Here is a 20,669-nt window from a genome sequence, read left to right as displayed (position 1 = left end):
AAATATATAACCTTGCTCAAATTACTTAACCTGTAAGCACCTTCTCCCCAAAGAAGTTCCTTACTGAAAAGGTCACCACACCTAAGAAACCACAGGCTCCTTCTTTGCTCTAGCCATAGGTTCCCAAAGTGAGCGAGCACAGAAATATCTATGGGGGTGATACTAGCCTCAGGTGCAATTAAGAGGTCTTGAATAAAAATAAGGGGGCAATGGAAGCATAAGGAAAGAAAAAAACCAAATTTTGAAAAATCTATCACACATATTTTATTTGTTGTGTAACAGAGTTAAAGTCACAGTGATCACATTATTTTCCGGATAAACATACAAAATGCAAATTATAACTGATCAGTGGTCAAATCCACCAACAGGTCTTAACAAGCATTGGGAGGCAAGCATGTTGTGCGTTGTCAGGAAGTTCAGCATGCATCGGCAGGAATATGTGGGTGTAATGACTTGTTCACAATTCAGTACAATTACAGGACACAATATTGCATCATCAAAATTTCAACGCAGGAAAAAAACCACAAATTTACAATGTTATTAAATTTAAGATGTCTCTTTTTTAAAAATATATATTTTATATTTTTTTGAAATGATGCAAATTTTAAAAAAAAGTTAAAACTTTAAAGAAAGTAGATTTACGGAGGGGCACTAAGTCATTTTTTTAAAAGGGGGCAGTAGGCCAAATAAGTGTGGGAACCTCTGCTCCAGGCAATTCATTTAAGTAGGTGCAGAGGGGGTAGTGACCTGCATTGGCAGAAAGTGTTTCCTAAAACTGGAATTCCCTATACCAAAGAAATTATAGGTCTAGCTCTATCCCTATGCTACTGATTCCAAGATTTGTTGTGACCAAGGCAGTATTCAACCAGAGAGTAGAGATTCACACGGTGGCAAAGGGTTGTGATGAGTGAAAATTTGAAGGGTAGAAAAATATTGGAAAATCAGAGAGTACATGAGTGCTGATGTCATCACTGTACTCATGTAAGGATATTAGTTAGCACTTCCCGAGTTTCCCTTTTTCTTTCTTATTGACAGGGCAGACAAGAAACAGTTAGGACCCTCAAATTTCAAATTAACAACTAGAAATATTCACTGTTTACTATGCTCCATGCAGGATTATCATTCCTTACATATCTTTCATTAACATTTCATACTTAATATCTAAAATTTATTTTATATTGCTACAGTGTATTATTTCTATACATCTTCAGCTTGCTCTCAATGTCATTCCCCACTCCAATAACCTACTCTAACAGATTCTAGGTATTTTTTTAAACCTATAAATAGGTTTTTCTTTACTAGCTCATCATATAAAAAAGCATTACCTGACACTTTACCTTTTAGAATCAGCTTTCCCAGACCAGCTATTTAGTCTTTTTTTCTAAGAATGCCAAATATCTTAGCCACAGTTCTCTGATTTTATTTTCTTCCCAGGGCTCAAATTATACTATCAGTTTTCTTCCCCACACAGAAATAGAATGTTTAGCTCCATGCTGACAACAGAATAAAGCTTATATTTGTTACCATAGCACCCATTGCTAATTGCTTTGTCATTCACTTTTGAAATATTTTATACAGAATGACTTTTCAACTTATTAATCAGAAGGAACTTTGAGTTCCTTCCAAGTGTCACGCTTGCCTTTTTTCTCATCAGATAATTTTATCATCGGTACCACAGGATTTCTCCAATAACTATTAATTCTAGAGGATGGCAATAGAATCTTTGTATCAACTGGAAGAAAATGAGGAACAGGAAAATTCAAGCCCGCTAAGTTATATACACTATATCCCAGTTAGATTTCAACCAGTAACCTAGCTTTCTACATTCCCCAACCACTTTCTTCCACTCACCTACTCTCACTGATCTGCCTCTCCAATTCAATAATAAAAATTCACATTTCTATGCTTCTATAAGATTTATAAAGCTCTTCCCTCTGGGGAGGTAGAGGAATACTTATAATTCCTCTCCACTACTTACTCTATCTTTCACCAAAACATGTATCATTAACTTTTTCTTGTCCTCCCATTTTGTCACTATTCTCATCTCCTTTCTTGTTTGAAGACCTTTTTGAACTTACTTTTACACTCTTTTCTGTTTTATTTTTCTTTTCCCCTCTCAATTTCACTTATCAATATCAAAATATCAATGATCAGTAACAAAGTACATACAGTTACATGTATGTGAGAGATGACATATCTGTGAAGCAGCTACACATCCTGAGGAAGAGACACAAGGCAGTAGGTGTCAGACAAGTCAAACCAATGCCATTTCAACCATCATTGTGACCACCATCTCTGCTTGGACCCCAATGGAGATAGCCCTTTACCTATAGTCTAAAAGCCACTGGAATAGCAAGCAGTACCCCTTAGACCACCAACTTTACTACCAGTGTAGTCCTATAAGCCAGAGGAGCGACCCTTATCAAGATTAGACCCATCAGATGCCTCTATAGGTACGGCAGCCCCAGCCTCCTCAGCAGCCACAGCTACTGAAGTTCTGAAAAATAGAATCCTTGCCACCAAAGATCTTGGCACTGTCAAGTGTTTCAATATCAGAGGTAGAAATGGTTTTTATCAATGTAAATGATATTTTAAAAGATGTATTATCATCTACTTTGCCACTACCCCTTAATAACCATCGGACCTTTCTATTTCACTTGCAGATGAAGCTTCCCAAGTGTTGTCCCTACCATTAGAATGTGAGATTCTGAAAAGCAAGGAATATCTTGTTTTCTGCTTATATCTCTGGCTCTTACCACAGGGCTCCACACATTGCAAGCTGTTAATCAATTAAGAAATGAGTGGAAATGACAAAAGAGGCCAATTTAATGTAAAGAAACACTTCTTAATAATTATAGCAATCCCAAAATGGAATGTTCTACCTAGAGAAGTAGTGAATACCCCTTAGAGATTTTTGACAATTTGTCAAATATGTTCTTTTTCAGTATAACTATAACTAGGCTAGATAACTATCCTATCACAAATAGGATAATATGGGTCCGACTTTCAAGGACCTCCACCCTACCTTTTCAGGCTTACCTCATATTCTTTCCTTATATGACCTCAGAAAAAGGGGTGGGTGTGACAAAGGTTGCAAAGGTAGAACTAATAAAATTTCACAAGTGATTGAAACAGAAAGTAAAAGAGAGGGAAGAGACAAGGAAGACTGAGGCTGTGAGCCTGGGTGACTGACTACAAGGATGGTGATAAGGGATGGGTTTACGAGGTCAGGAAATAGTGTTTTGATCATTTTAAGTTAGAAAGGCCTATGGTACATCTAGGTAGAGATTTCCAAAAGTCCACTGTTAATGGGAGACAGAGCAGGGCTGCATATATAAATTTAAGAGTCTTCTATAGAGAGATAATGATTAAGCCAATGGAAGCTAATAACTCACTGATAGAGTATAAAGAGAAAAGAAGAAGACCCAGGACAGAACCTTGGGGTACGGGCCTATATAGAAGGTAGGACTTGGATAATCCTATAAAAATGAGCCTAAGAAAGAGTGATCAGACAGATAAGGAGGAGAACTAAAAGAAAGTAGTATCGCAAAAACTCAGGAAGAAGAATATCTGGAAGGAAGGGAGTAGTCACCAAAAACTATAAGAGATGTCCAGGAAGGAGGAAAGACTGAGAAAATGCCATTAGATTAAAGAGATCACTAGTCACCCTGGAGAGAAAAGTTTCAGTTGAGTATCAGAAGCCAGATGTCAAGGGGCTGAAAAGTGCGTGAGAGATGAGAAAGGAAAGGCAAGGAGGTAGGAAGCTTTTTCTAAAAGTATGACTATGAAAGAGAGGAGAAATAATAGATAAGAACTTGTGGAGATGGCAAGGTCAAGTAAAGGTTAAGGACAGAGAAGATTTGGACAAGTTTATAGGTGGCAAAGAAGCCAGTGGATAAGCAAAGGTTAACCATGGAAGAAAGCTAAGAAATAACTGAAGAGGCAAGGGGCCAGAAAATACAAGAAAGGATGGGAACTGAGAGCACAACTGAAGAATAAGCAAGCCTTGACAAGGACAAGGATTACCTCTTTCCCTGAGACTAGAGCAAAAGATGCAGGTATTGGGAGGAGGAGGTGATATTGAAGGAATATGAGATACAGAATCAGGGCGAAAATGGAGTTTAGAATGAATAACCTCAATTCTTTCAATTAATCATATGTCAAAGTACCCTGCTATGGGGGAGGAAAGTGGGATGGTATAGGTGGTTTGAGGAAAGAAAAAAGTTTGGATCAAATGTAGAAAGAGTAAGTCAGATAAGAATTACTGAGAAAATGGGAAAGTAGTCTGGAAGAAACTGGGCTTTGAGCCTTGGACCAACATTTTATACTCATCCACAATAAATTCAAAATAAATACATGTCTTGAATATTGAAAATCATACCAAGAAAGATCAGAAGAGAAACAGATTAGATATTTTTCACACTTAAGGGTGGAGAACGAATTCTTAAGCAAACAAGGGATAGAGACAATTACAAAAGATAAAACAGATAATTTTAATTATATGAAATTTAAAAGTTTGCACACAAAGTAATGCATCTAGAATAAGAAGAAAAGCATTCAATTGGTAAAAAAAAAAAAAAAGTTGTACCAAAAATCTATGTAAAGAGTTGTTATATACAAAATATATAGACAATTCACAAAAATATTTAAAGCCAAAAATATTCAATGATAATACAGAAACAGTCAAAATACAGTAACAAATAGTTGCAAAAAACTATATGAAAAAATGCTCACTAATATATCCTTCAAAATAATCCTTAGGCTTTACTTCATTCCCGGAAAATTGCAAAAATGACAAAAGACAAGTTAGTCAGTGTTAGAAGGGATGTGAAAAGAGGCACCTTCTGCAATGTTTGAGGAGCTGTGAGTTAGCCCAATCATTCTGTGCTGTAAGTTGGAATTAAGCATAGAAAGTGACTAATTTTGACCCAAAGGCTCCACTGCTATGTGTATCCCCTGCCAAGAATGTCACTGGCAAAAGGGAAGACTCCAATGTACCAAAATATTCATAGCAGCACTTCTTATGATAGCAAAGGATCAGAAACAAAGCAGATGTCCACTGAAAGAAAAAAACAGCTAAATTATGGCAAGTAAATGTAATGGAATATTACAGTGCTACAATGCAAAATGAAGTAGAGCCAGGAAAACAAGATACAATGACTATAACAATGTAAATGGAAAGAACAACCACCAAAAAAACAATAAAAACTGAATTTATGAAATTATAAAGAAGCAGTTTGTTCCCAAAAGAAAGATATGACAGCTCTCCCCACTCATTTGCAGAAGTAAGGACCCCTGGGATACACAACACTGCATATAAGTGAGAATTTCTTTAACTGGTTTGGCTGATTTTTTTTCCCTCTTCCTTTCCTTGTCCTCTTACTCTCTCAAGAAATTCTGTTGTAACAGATGGCTCTCTGGGAAGCAATGGAGGGAAACAGAAGTTAATGCAAATGATATAAAAACAAAAGATGTAAATAAAAATCTATCTTTTTAAAGTCAGGCAGGGAAGAGCAAAAGGATTGCCAAGAAGCAGTAAGAAATCCCAGTTAAGATAAGGTAACATAAATTTCTAACGAAAACAATATGGTTATGTCACTTCCTCCAACAAGTGGATAGGCACAATAATCCAGTTTGGGAATTTTAAAAGGGAGTAGTAGTTATTTTGAAAGGGAACATGGCTTAATGAGTTGTTAGGGCTCTGGACTTAGAACTCAGGCGGACATAAATTCAAATCCCACCCACATCCATCTATTAGATATTTATCTTTGAGCAATTCATTTAACCTTTCCTCTAAAGTCCTTACTAGGAAGATGTAAGGAGCAGAAGAGTGCTGTCAGAACGTCAAATTTACCACTATTTATTAAGCACTTAATATGCACTGTGCTAAGCACTGAGGATATAAGAAGAACAAAACCAGTCCTTACCCTCACAGAACATAGTCTAACAGAAGAGATAACATGCAAATAACTATACACAATGAAAATAATATATGGGATAAAGTGGAGGTAATCTCAGAGGAAAGGCACTAGCATTATGTATGGGAAGCCAGGAAAGGCTTCTTGAAAGCAGAATTTTAAATGAGACTTGAATGAAGCCAGGAGACAGAGAAGAGGAAGGAGATAATTTTAGGCATAGGGGATATATCAGGGAAAAGGCATGAAATCAGGAGATATCATCTTGTGTGAGGACTAGCAAAGAAGCCAGCATTGCTAAATAGAAGAGTGCATGGAGAAGGGTAAGTTGTAAGAAAACTGGAAAGGCTAGAAGGCAACAGGTAATGAAAGACTTTAAGAAAAGGGTATACTGAGAAAAGGCCATTACAGCTTGTCAATTAGGAAAACTTTAGTAACTGTGGAGAGAACAGTCTCAGATGCCTGGCAGGAGAAACCAAATAACAAACACTGCGAAGTGAGTAAGAAGAAAAAATGCAGATAATAACTATCAGTAGTTTTTTCTAGGAATTTGACAGTAAAAAGAAGGAAGATATGTATACATATATCTTTATGGAGTTGCAGGTTCATGTGAGGGGGTTTTTTAAAGGGTTTTTTACTTCTGTTAAAAATGTCTTCAGTTAATGAAAAAAGACATAAAAGAGGGAGGTTTAGCAGTACCAGATGTTAAATTCTATTATAAGACAGTAATTATCAAAAACTATCTGGTACTGGCTAAGAAATAGAAAGGTGGGATGAGTGGAAGAGAGTAGACATAAAATACACAGTAGCAAATAAATACAATAACCTTGTGCTTGACAAAAACAAAGACAAACTTTACCAAATACACTATTTGGTAAAAATTGAAGGGAAAACTGGAAAGCAGTCTGGAAGAAATTAGGTACAGAACAATATCTCACACCATTTACCAACATAGTCAAAATGGACACACGACCTAGATATAAAGGAATATATCATAAGAAGACTAGAAGAGCATGAAACATATTATCCATCAGTCTTATGGATAGAAGAAAAAATTATGAATAAATAAGAGAGAGAAACTATTGGGAAACATAAAATGGATAATTTTGATTATGTTAAATTAAAAAAGGTTTATACAAATAAAATCAATGTAGATTAGAAGAAAATTAGAAGATTAGAAGGAAAGTAAAAAATTAGAAAAAAATATTTATAGACAATTTGTAAGATGAAAGCCTCATATCTCAAATATATAGAGAACTCTGTCAAATTTATAAGAATATGAGTCATTCCCCAATTGATAAATGGTCAAAGGACAAGAACAGGTAGTTTTCAGAGGAAGAAATCAAAGCTACAAATAAGCATATGGAAAAATGTTCTAAATCACCACTGATTAGAGAAATGCATATTCAAACAATTTTGAGATATCATCTCACACCTATCAGATTGGCTAAAATGCTAGAAAGAGAAAATGACAAATGTTGGAGGGAATATGGAAAAATTGAGACACTAATACACTGTTGGTGGAATTGTGAACTGATCCAACAATTTTAGAGGCCAATCTGGAATTATGCCTAAAGAGTTATAAAACCGAGTATATATACCCTTTGACCCAGCAATACTACTATTAGGTCCCAAGACGATCAGGAAAAAAAGAAAAGAACCTATATGTTCTAAAATATTTATAGCAGCTCTCTTTGTAGGGACAAAGAACAGGGAACTGAGGGGATGCCCAGCAAATTGAGGAATGGCTGAGTAAGTTGTAGTATATGATTGTGATGGAATACTACTGTGCTCCAAGGTTAATTTTAGGAAAACATGAAAAGACCTGCATTAAATAATGAAGAGTAAAATGAGTAGAACCAAAAGAATGTTGTACACAGTAACAACAATATTGTTCACAGAGTAAATGTGAATGACTAAGCTATTATTCTGCTATATGAATAATCAAATCAACTACAAAGGAACTAGGAAGGAAGATGTTATCCACCTCCAGAGAAAGAACTGATACATGGCATTATATATTGTATAGTTTCACATATATATCTGCGTCAACTGGTTGCCTTCTCTAGCATACGGATGAGAAGAAGAAAGAAAAACAGCTTGCAACTTAAATGTAACAAAAATAAAATTCTTTTTAAAAAAAAATCACTGTACTACCTGAAAACCATGGGAAAAAAATACTTGTGACTCTATTTCAGACATCATAAAGGAAAATTGCTAAGATCTATTAGTACTATAGTGCTAAGTGATAATGGAAAGAATCCACAAATCACTGAATCACCCCTGCAAGGGAAGTTGGGGAGGGAAGAAGAGGAAGGGTAGCAACAATGATGTCCCCAAAAGAAAACAATTAAAACATTTTCTTAAAATGAAGAGAACAGAAGGAAGCATAGAGAAGCAGGAGTCTTGTAATTAAAGTATGAAATTTATTATGTATTTTTTTTAAAGCATGAAGTATGAAAGAAACAGTTTCATATACAGAGTTCTTTTTGCATTTTGCTTTTTACATGGAAATGTTCTTTTTTGGTGTTTTAAGACAAGAATTTTTAAAAATTTGAGTTTTTTTATTTTATAATATTTTATTTTCCCCAATTACATGTTAAAACAATTTTTTAACATTTGAGTTTTTTTTAAGTTTTGAGCTCCAAATTCTATCACTTTCTCCCTCCTTTCCTTCCCCCTCCCTGAGATGGTAAGCGATTTTCAATATAGGTTATAGCTGTCCAATTATGCAAAAAATTTCTCTATCAGTCATTTTATGAGAGGAAGGAAGGAAGGAAGGAAGGAAGGAAGGAAGGAAGGAAGGAAGGAAGGAAGGAAGGAAGGAAGGAAGGAAGGAAGGAAGGAAGGAAGAAATAGCATGCTTTAATCTGTATTCAGACGGTATCACTTCTTTCTCTGCAGGCAGAAAGCATGCTTCATCATGAGTCGTTTAGGATTGTCTTGGTTCACTGTACTGCTGAGAATATTTAAGTCATTCACAATTCTTCATTGTACATTGTACAATATTGCTGTTACTGTGTACAGTGTTCTCCTAGTTCTGCTCACTTTACTTTTCATCAATTCACGTAAGTCTTTCCAGGTTTTTCTGAAATCACCCTGCTCATCTTTCCTTAAAGCACTATAGCATTCCATTGCATTCATATACTACAACTTCTTCAGCCATTCCACAACTGATAGGGATCCCCTCATTTCCCAATACTTTGCCACCACAAAAAGAGCTGCCATAAATATTCTGCTACATATTGTTGCTTTTTCCTTTTTTTGTGTGTGATCTCTTTGAGATATAGACCTAGAAGTGGTATTACTGGATCAAAGGTATGCACAGTTTTATAGTCCTTTGGGCATAGCTCTAAATTGCTCTCCAAAATCGCTGGACTGATCTCAATTCCACCAACAAGCATTAGTGTCCCATTTTTCCCCTCCATCCCCTTTCCATTTTTGTCATATTAGTCAAACTGATACCTCAAAGTTGTTTTAATTTGCATGTCTCTAATCAATAGTTATTGAGAACAAAATAAAAACAAAAATGAAAATTTAATACAGAGCAGCTGCAGTCTACCTATTGAACCCCTCCATACCTGGCCTGACTCTGGGTTTAAGGGACCCCTTGTGGGCCTTCAATCTCCTCACTGTCTGCATTCATTCCCACCACATTCTCCAGCAGATGCACTACATCTAGACAGAAAAAGAAGAATAGAGAGAATAGAAGGAACTCCAAAAGACATTGGGCTCTTCCCTAATCCTCATAAAAAATACCATCTCCAGACTCCATGCCTTTTCACTAGCAGTCCCTTAGCCATGGTGTTATCAACCTTATCTCTGTCTCCTGGCTTCCTTCAAGTGAAATTCCACCTTCTGCAAGAAGTCTTTCTTAGCTTCTTATTCTAGTGCTTTTCCTCTGAGATTACTTCCAATTCATCATATAGTTCCTTGAGAAAAAGGAATGTTTTGCCTTTCTTTGGATCCTCAATGCTTATTAGTGCCTGATACATATAAAGTACTTAGCAATTAGTTAATTTGACTTTTGCATCCCTTCCCTTTCTCTCCTCTCACATGGTCACCAACTTAGTTCAGGCTCTTATTACTTTCCCCTACTAACATATGCTACCTGCTTCCAGCTTCTCCCTTTTGCAACACATACTCTACACAGCTTTTCTAACAATATTCCTAAAGCACAGAACTAACCACATCACTTAGTGGCTCAAGAAGTTACAGCGGCTCCCCACTGCCACTAGAATTAAATATGAACACCTATGGAATTTAAAGTCCTTCACAATTTGATTCCAGTATACCTTTCTAGTCTAATTAGACTTTATACATTCCATCATCCAGACAAACTGGCCTACTTACTGTTTGTTATACACAACATTCTATCTCCCAGCTCTGTGCTTTTACACAGAATGTCTGAAATATGACCCCTCCTTACCTATACCTACCGGAACCTCTGGTTTAAGCACCACATCCTTTATTCCAGTTACTCAGGCCTCTTCCCATCTCCCCTACCAATTACTTTGTATTTGCTTTATATATCTTTTGTATCAACTTATATGTATATATGCTATTTACCCCAACAGAATGCAAACTCCTTGAGAGAAGGTACTATTTGTCTTTGTAATCCCCAGGACCCAGTACAATAGTGGGCCCACAGGTGTCTGATTAAACTCTTATTTGGTGAATGAAGTATATTTTTCTAAACATATAGAAATGAATTTTTTTTTCTTTTTCACTACTTGAAAAATCACTGATGAAATGAAAACTCAAGGTCACTTGTCTTTGTTGCTGCACAAATAAAGAGGAACACAGTGACTATTGGGTTAGTCATACAACCTAAAATTTATAGTTTCTCCTGCATTTCTGGATGAAATAATATATTTGATTTGGGGGATTTTTTATTTATAACTAAAATACGAAAAGCAGTATGACATAATGGACAAACAGATTAAGGAAAGCTTGGGTTTCAGTCTCATGTCTGAATATACTGGCTATGACCCTGGGCAAGTGACTTAACCTCCCTGTGCCTGCTGGCCCAACTGTGTGACTACAACATGCAGAGAAAGTTGCTCATCTTCAATAGTACAGAAAATCTTTCAACAAGAGCTCTCTGTACTAAAGAAATTACAATGATGGTCAAAAGGAAAAAGTAAATAATAATTAAAATAATCAGAAATTCCAAAAACCATGGAGATGTATAATATTAAAATAATTATACTTTTGCTGTTAAAGAAAATAATTAAGATAACATAAAACTTTTCTAAAAAAAAAAACACCAACTTAATAGAAGATGTTCTAATTCAGTGGAACAAAAAATGACACCCAAATATCCATGATTAACCTCTTATACTAGACTTGGTTCCCCTTCCAAACAGTAATACCTGGCTTATTTAGAATCATTAGTAAAGGGTATTCCATCTGAGTAGAAAATAACAAATTCACCCCTTTAAAGAGCCAAACTTATTTTTGCAATTTTATAAAAATTTTGCTAAAACATATAATAGGAGTTTATCAAAGAAGCAGATTAGATATACAACACAAAGGAGCAAATGAAGAACAGTTCTGAGCTGATATCTCAGACATCTCACTTACTGTTGCACTCTGCCCATAGTTGCTTACTCTGAAAAAAAGTCTCACAAACCAAATATTACTGAGATTAAGAAATTTGATAAGTAGAATGTGAAAAAGACAGAAACACAAGATAAAAAAGCATTACCTTCAAAAGAAAACAAATGAATAGAAGAGGGAGAATCGTAACAAAGTCTGCCCTGCTGAAGTACACTATATATTCTACAAGCATTGCCTTGTTTTTCACTTCTTTTTTTCATTTTGTACAATGCAAATAAATATGGATAAAGTTTAAAGGACTGCACTGTTCCTTTCAATATTAGAAGCCTGAACTATGAGAACTTTCCATCTGCATATCTGGCTAGTTTGAATGCATACAAAGGGTCTGCATGTCTGTGAAAGAAGAACCTGGAAGGAAAATATAGTTGAAAAAGTAAAATGCAAAGCTATACCAAGGTCCTGAAAAGCTGTGAAATATAAAAGTATACCAATTTTTTGTTCAAATAATTTTAGTTATTGGAATGCACAATTTTTTAACATGCAAATGAAAACACTGAAACCTTGGGGAAAAGAAGCAAATGAATATGGTGGCATGTTCAAGCATTTTCAACAAAGTCAAAGATTCTTTGGGAAAGAATCCACTGGAGAAAGACTATCTGACAAAAACCGGTGAGAAAATAGGACAGCACTTTCAGAAGAAAGTAAGCCTAAAATAGGCAGAAAATAGGCTTAGATCATTATGTCCTACCAATGTTACAATACATGCATACCTGACCTAGATATAAAAAGTCATACCACAAACAAACTAGAGGAGTGAGGAAGGAGATACCTTTTACAAATATGGATAAAGAAAGAGCTCCAGACCACAAAAGGAACAGTGGAAATAACAAGAAATAAAATGGACAATCTTAAGTACATAAAATCAAAAAGTTCTTGCACCAACAAAATCAATATAGCTAAAATTAGGAAGTAAATTAGAGAAAATTTTTTCTGTAAATTCACCTGATGCTGGTATGATATCTAAGCTATACAGCTAATTGATAAGCATATACAAGAACAAGAGCCATTCCCCAATAGATGAATGAACAGTTAAAGGATATGAGCAGACAGTCTCCAAAGAATCAATGCAAACTAACAATGTGAAAAAGTGCTCCAAATAACTAAAAGTAAGAGAGATGCCAATTAAAATAACTCAAAAATTCTATCTCATACCCATCAAATTGGCAAATTTGGGCAAAGAGGCAATTTTGGGTGGACAAACTGACCCAAGAATTCTGAAAAGGAATTTTTGACACTACTCAAAAAATCATTAAATTGTGGCTACTAGTAGTATCACACTACTAGTCATACACTGTTGTTGTTTATCCTTTGTTCTGTAAGAGTACTATGGCATTAGGAAGCTGAAGGCATGAACTGCAAGTGAACTGGATTTAAGTGAGGGAAGGCTGTGCAAACTAGTCACACATACTATTCAGATCAAAGACAGAGGAAAGGGAGTCATATACAAAACTAAAAACAAAAAAACTGTAACAGCACTTTTTACTGTAGCAAAGAACTAGTAACAAAGTAAGTCTCAGACCAACTGGATGACAGCATAACAAATTATGATATGTAAAGATTAATGGAATATTATTATGTGGTAAGAAATTACAAAAGGGACAGATTCTAAGAAATTTGAGAAGCCTCACGTGAACTGACAGTGCAACAAATAGAATCAAGAAAACAATTTATACAATGATGACAATATTATAAAGGAAAACTCAAAAACCTTAAAAACTATAATGCAATGAATGACCAACCACAAAGTAATGCTAAAAAAAAGAGATGCCAAACCATAAGGTGGCACCTAACAAGACGGTGATGCCAAAAGAAAGAGTATCAAAAAAACCATTAAAAATACTTAAAAAAAAAAAAAGCAGAAGACACATACAAGCAAAGCAGTGTTGGAATTCATGCTAAATTTAATGTATCATTTTTTTAAAAAAGTAATCTATAAATAACAGATTTAGGTTTCATATATAATATTTTTCTCTCCTTTGAATGTGGAAATGTTCATGTTTGTTTATATTTATCAAGTTCATAACAAAAGAGAAAATAAAAATATATATCTTCACCTATTTTCAAAAATAAAATATGTTGAACATGCTCTCAACATAGATAGGTGGCCATAGCCTCAACCAAAGGTAGCAGGAAACAATTAACAAGGTATACAGGAAATTCACAACCTACATAATCAAGAGCAGATGGTGTCTAGAGCCTTTCTGCCCATTCAATGGATGCAACATTCAGATCTGAATACAGTGAACCAAATACTAGCAGAATCTGAACTTTCTATGTTAATCTGACTCTACCTAAATAATTTTCTTTTAAATTGGCATAGTGTTGCCTTAGGGCCTCATATGTGGCCCTTGGACTGAATCCAAACTTCACAGAAAAAATCCCCTTAACAAAAGGTTTGGTTCTGTAAACTTGGACTCAGTCAAAAGGCCCCACCCAAGGACCTAAAAGGCCATAAGTTTCCTAGAGGCTACAAGTTCCCCACCCCTGACCTAGGCCAGTTCCAGAAACATTACTTCCTCGATCAAGTCCCCGAAACTAGCCCTAGAAAAATCTTGACCTCAGAGAAAAGAGAAAACAGGTCATTCTAATGGATCAATATACATTTATAAAACATTTACTATATGCCAGGTATTGTGCTAAGTCCTGAGGGTACAAAGAAATGGCAAAAACAAGTCCATTCCCTCTAGGAGTTTACATTCTAAAGAGAGAGAAAACCTATAAATACATAGGTATATATCTGCAGTAGATATAAATTAATCTGAGGGTAAGAGCATTCTAGGCATGAGGGACAATCTATGCAAGGCTGAGAAGAGGAATGTTATGGGTCAGGCATGTCAGGAATACCAAGTAGGCCAATACAGAGAGCCCATAGAGTATGTAGAGGAGAGTAATGTGTTACAAGACTGGTAGGAAGGGTTCAAATTGTATTAATTTAATGTATCAAATTAAAATTCTAAAAGAAGAATGTATATTTGCTTGTGGCGGTAACAAGGAGTCCCTAAAATATACTGAGATCTATACCCCAGGAAAATGACTTTGACAAGATAGATTAGAGTGAAATGAGACTAGAGGTAGGAAGCCCAATTAGAAGACTGCAACAGAAGGTCTAAGAAGTGATGGTGGGTATATGAGTGGAGAGAAGAGGACAGACAAAAGACATGGCAATTGATTAAATACGTGGTATGAATGAGAGTATACAGATCAGGATAACACCAAAGTTACAAACATGAGACACTAGAAAGATGGTACCCTTGACACAAGGGTGAGTTTGAGGGTAAAAATGAGTTCTGTTTCATGTATACTGAGTTTGAGATGCATAGCAGATATTTCATGTCCAATAGGAAGTTCATGACACAGGAATGAAACTCAGGAGTTAACTAGGACTGGTTATAGAGATGTGATAGTCATCTACATAACCATGAAAATTAGACCCATAGAAAGTAATGAGCTCATCAAATGAAAGAGTATAAAAAAGAAATGAGGGCCTAGGACAAAGTGGGGGGAGGAGGGGAACAGGACACTTGCAGTTACTAAGTGTGACATGAATGAAGATGCAGCATAGGAAACCAAGGAGTGGTTAGACAAGAGAGCAATAACATGAAAACCCTGAGAAAAGAAAATGGTCAACAGTCTCACAAATCACAGAGGTCAAGAAAGATCAAGACTAAGGAAAGGCCATAAAATTTGGCAATAAAGAGATAATTATTCCCAATTGATAAATGGTCAAGGGATATGATCAGTTTTTAGACAAAGTAATCAAAGTTACACATAAACATATGAAGAAAATGCTCTAAATCACTATTTAGTAATTTTAAAAGTACAAATTAAAACAAGTCTAAGGTACCACCGAATACCTATCAGATTGGCTAACATGACCAAAAAAGAATATGACAAATGCTAGTGGGGTTGTAGGAAAATAGGTACACTAATGCAGGACTTCTTAAATTTTTTCCACTTGTAACCTCTTCAGTACTTCTTAAACTGGTCACGACCCAGTTTCAGAAGTCTGCATGCACTGCAGGTGGAGTTATGAACTAGTTCAACTATTCTGGAGAATAATTTGGAACTAGGCCCAAAGGGTTATAAAATTGTGCATATCCAGCAATACCACTACTAGGTCTGTATCCCAAGATGATGAAAGAAAAAGGAAAAGGACCCATATATACAAAAATATTGACAGTAGCTCTATTTGTGGTGACAAAGAATTAGGACAGCTAAGTGGTATAGTAGATAGACTGCTGGTCCCAGAGTCAAAAAGACTCTTCCTGAGTTCAAATCTGATCTCAGACACTTAATTAGTTCTGTGATCCTGGGCAAATCACTTATCCCTGTTTTCCTTGGTTTCCTTATCTGTAAAATGAGTTGGAAAAGGAAATGACAAACTACTCCAGTATCTTTGCCAAGAAAACCCCAACTGGGATCACAAGGAGCCAGACCCAACTGAAAACAACCAAACAAAGAATTGGAAACTGGGGGGATAACCACCAATTGGGAAATGGCTGAACAACTTATGGTATATGAATGTGATGAAATACTACTGTGCTTTAAAAAATTATAAAGGGGGGTGGCAGAACCAAGATGGCAGAGGAAAAATAGCAAGTCACCTAAGTTCACCCAAATTCCCCTCCAAACAATTTTTAAAAATACCTCAAAACAAATTCTGGAATGGCAGAACCCAGAAAAGGAAAGTGTGAAGCAATTTTATAGTCCAAGACAACTTAGAATATCAACAGGAAAGGTCTGCCAAACCAGAGTGAGAGTGGAGCACACTCCAGCACAGACCACACTCCAGCAAACCAGTGGCAGGCCTTGGGGGGGAGGGAGGGGTTTCCAGGGGTATGACTGAATCAGCAGTAGCAGCTTCCCAAGTTCTTAGCCCAAAGAAGAGACCAGACAACCGATCAAAATGGGATTACAGGATTCCCTTTGCTGACATTGGTTGCAGGACTCTGTTGCATTGACCAAACATGGAGCCAGGTCACAGTCCTGAGCAGCAATCCCAGGGCAAGGAGGAATACTAGCACACCAGAGATTGTATCCACAGGAAGGCCGGGACCCTGGTCACAATTTAAGGGTTGAAAAGAGTGCTTATGGTTGCTCACAAACCAAAGTGCAAGCCAGGACAGCAGTAGCTACACTGTCCTTAGATCATACCATGTTGGAAAAACTGAAAATTTACAGACCTCCAGAATTAGCTGTGAGAACAGAAGCAAGAAAGGCCTGAAATAGAGCCTTCTACACCTCAGGAGAAGAGTCCTCTCTTTAACATAGAATTAAAAGTCAAGAAATAAGCTGGAAAATGAACCACAAAAAAGAATCTGATTATGAAAAATCACTATGGTGACAGGAAAGATCAAAACAAACTCGGAAGAAGATAACCAAGTCAACACTGCTACAGCCAAAGTAAAAAAAAAAAATGGGAATTGGTCTTAGGCCACAAAAGAATTCCTGGAAGAGCTCAAAAAGGATTTTAAAAATCAAATATGAGAGGAAAAGGAGAAATACAGAAAAGAAATAATAGTGATGAAAGAAAATCATGAAACAAGAAGAGTCAACAGCTTAGTAAGAGGCACACGCACTCACACACACACACACACACACACACTCAAAAACAATACTGAAGAAAATAACACCTTAGAAAACAATAGATCACAAGGATAATGCATTATGATCAGGTAGGATTTATACCAGGAATGCAGGACCGATTCATTATTAAGAAAACTATCAGCATTATTGATCACATCAACCACAAAACTAACAGAAAGTATATGATTATCTCAATAGATGCAGAAAAAGCTTTTGACAAAATACAACATCCATTCCTATTGAAAACACTGAAGAACGTAGGAATAAATGAAATAATAAGTAGTATCTACCTAAAACCATCAGCAAGTATTATATGCAATGGAGACAAGCTAGAAACATTTCCAATAAGATTAGGGGTAAAACAAGGATGTCCATTATCACCACTGTTATTCAATATGGTTACTAGAAATGTTAATTTTAGCAATAAGAGAAGAAAAAGAATAGGCAAACAAGAAACTAAGCTATCACTCTTTGCACACAATATGATAACATACTTGGAGAATCCTAGAGAATCAAGTAAAAACTACTTGAAATAATAAACAACTTTGGCAAAGTTGCAGGTTACAAAACAAACCCACATAAATCATCTGCATTTCTATATATTACTAACAAAGCCCAACAGCAAGAGATAGAAAGAGAAATCCCATTTAAAGTTACGGTAGACACTATAAAATATTTGGAAGTCTATCCGCCAAAACAAACCTAGGGACTATATGAACACAATTACAAAACATTTTTCGCGTAAATAAATCAGATCTAAGTAACTGGAAAAACATCAGTTGCTTGTGGATTGGCTAAGCTAATATAATAAAAATGACAATTCTACCTAAATTAATGTACTTATTCAGTGCCATATCAATCAATTATTTTCTAGAGCTAGAAAAAATAATATCAAAATTCATATGGAAGAACAAAAGGTCCAGAATATCAAGGGAATTAATGAAAAGAAATACTAGGGAAGGTAGACTAGCCATACTCAGGACACAGCAGTCAATGAATATAGCAGTCTACTGTTTGATAAACCCAAGGACACCAGCTTCTGGGATAAGAATTCACTATTTGACAAAAACTGCTGGGAAAATTGGATAATAGTATAGCAGAAACTGGGCATAGACCAATGCCTGACACCATACACAAGAATAAAGTCCAAATGGGTACACAATTTTGGTATAAAAGCTGAAACTATAAATAAACTAGGGGAGCAAAGGATAGTCTATTTGTCATATTTATGAAGAATTGAGAAATGTATGACCAAACAACAGATTGAGAACATTATGAAGTGCAAAATGGATAATTTTGATTACCTTAAATTGAAAGTTTTTGCACAAACACACCCAATGCAACCAAGATTAGGAAGGAAGTAGAAAACTGGGAAAGAATTTCTACAAATAGTGTCTGTGATATAGGTCTCATTTCTAAAATATATAGAGAACTGAGTCAAATTTATAAGAATACAAGTCATTCCCCAATTGATAAATGGTCAAAGGATATGACCAGGCAGTTTTCAGAGGAAGAAATTAAAGCTATCTATAGTCATATGAAAAAATGCCCTAAATCACTACTGATTAGAGAAATGCAAATCAAAACAATTCTGAGGTGCCACATGATACCTATTAGATTAGCAAACATGACAAAACAGGAAGATGATAAATGTTGGAGAAGATGTGGGACAGTTGGAACACACTAACTAATTCATTGTTGGTGGAGCTGTGAGCTGATCTAACCATTCTAGAGAGCAATTTGGAATTATGCCCAAAGGGCTGCAAAAATGTGCATACCCTTTGACCTAGCAATACCGCTTCTAGGGCTATATCCCAAAGAGATCATAAAAATAGGAAAAGGTTCCGCATGTACAAAAGTATTTATAGCAGTTCTTTTTGTGGTGGCCAAGAACTGGAAATTGAGGGGATACCTATCAATTGGGGAATGGTTGAACAAGTTGTGGAATATGAATATAATGGAATACTATTGTGCTATGAGAAATGATGAACAGGAGGACTTCAGAAAAGCCTGGAAAGACTTATATGAGCTGACAAACATTATACACAGTAATATCCACAGTGTGTGAGGACTGTTTCTAAGACTTACCCCTTCGCAACAAAGCACAGACCTAAAACATCCCCAAAGGACTGTTGAGACAAAATGCCATCCACATTCAGAGAAAAAACTATGGAATTGGAACACAGAATGAAGCAGACTATTTTCTCTTGTGTTATATTTTGATTTGGTTTTTCTCATGATTTCTCCCATTCACTTTAATCCTTCTATGAAACATGACTAAGACGAAAATGTGTTTAATAAGAATGTACGTGTAGAACCCATATAAGATTACATGCTATCTCAGTGAAGGAGGTAGGGTAGGGAGGGGGGAAAATTTAAAACTTATAGAAGTGATAGTGGAAAACTGAAAACAAATTAATTAATTAAATTTTTTTTAAATTAAAAAAAAACAAACCAGAATAGACCAAATGGCCAAAGAGGAACAAAAATCCAATGAATAGAACTCCTTAAAAAGCAGAATTGATCAAATGGAAAAGGGAGGTACAAAAGCCCATTGAAGAAAATGATTCCTTAAAAATTGGAATGAAGCTAATGGCTCCATAAGACATCAAGAAACAACAAAATCAAAACAATGGGGGAAAAAAAGAAGAAAATGTGAACTATCTCATTGGTAAAATAACTGACCTGGAAAATATCTCAAGGAGAGATAATTTAAGAATTATTGGACTATCTGAAAGCAATGATCAAAAAAAGAACCTAGATACTATCTTTCAAGAAATTATCAAGGAAAAACTACCCGGATATTTTAGAATCAGAGAGTAAAATAGAAATTGAAAGAATCTACCTATCACCTACTAAAAGTGATCCCAAAATGAAAATTCTCAGGAATATTATAGCCAAATTCCAGAGCTCCCAGGTCAAGGAAAAAATACTGTGAACAGCCAGAAAGAAACAATTCAAATATCGTGGAGCCACAGTCATAATAATATAAGAGTTAGCAGTTTCTACATTAAAGGAGCAGAAGACTAGAAAAGAAGGCTTGGAATATATTATTCCAGAAGGAAAAGGAGCTAGAATTACAACCAAGAATCACCTACCAGGCAAAGTTCAGAAACTGAGTATAATCCTTCAGGCAAAAAAATAAAATAAAATAAAATAAGACATTCAATTAAACAGAAGACTTTCAAGTAATCCTGATGAAAAGACCAGAGCTGAATAAAAAATTTTACATTCAAAGCAAAGATTCAAGAAAAAGTATAAAAAGGCAAACAGGAAAGAGAAATCATAAGGAATTCAATAAGGGTAAATTGTTTATATTCCTACATGGGAAGACGATATTTGTAACTTCTAGGAACTTTCTCATTATTAGGGCAGTTAGAAGGAGTACACAGACAAGATAACATGTGTGAGGTGAATAAGACAGAATGATATCTAAAAAAATTAAGGAGTGAAGAAGAGGAATACACTGGGAAAAGGAAAGGGAGAGAGGTAGAAGGGGATAAATTATCTCACATAAAAGAGGTACAAAAGAGTTTTTACAATGGA

General features: G+C 35.5%; 1 protein-coding gene across 15 annotated transcripts in view; it reads right to left on the bottom strand.

Moving 5' to 3' along the window:
* EXOC6 (exocyst complex component 6) overlaps nt 1–20,669 on the bottom strand; it is a 221,852-nt gene that overhangs the window by 181,943 nt on the left and 19,240 nt on the right. The window contains exon 1 of one of the 15 annotated variants that reach the window (XM_072625369.1): nt 2,170–4,410. The exons of 11 other annotated variants lie outside the window; for them this stretch is intronic. The gene's annotated coding sequence lies outside the window, so the exon portion shown is untranslated. 3 more of the 15 variants (XM_072625394.1, XM_072625386.1, XM_072625376.1) reach the window with 3 other exon arrangements.

The sequence above is a fragment of the Notamacropus eugenii genome, chromosome 1 (genome assembly GCF_028372415.1).
Source record: "Notamacropus eugenii isolate mMacEug1 chromosome 1, mMacEug1.pri_v2, whole genome shotgun sequence".
NCBI classification, from domain to species: Eukaryota; Metazoa; Chordata; class Mammalia; order Diprotodontia; family Macropodidae; genus Notamacropus; species Notamacropus eugenii.
This window is presented reverse-complemented; position numbering and strand designations above follow the sequence as displayed.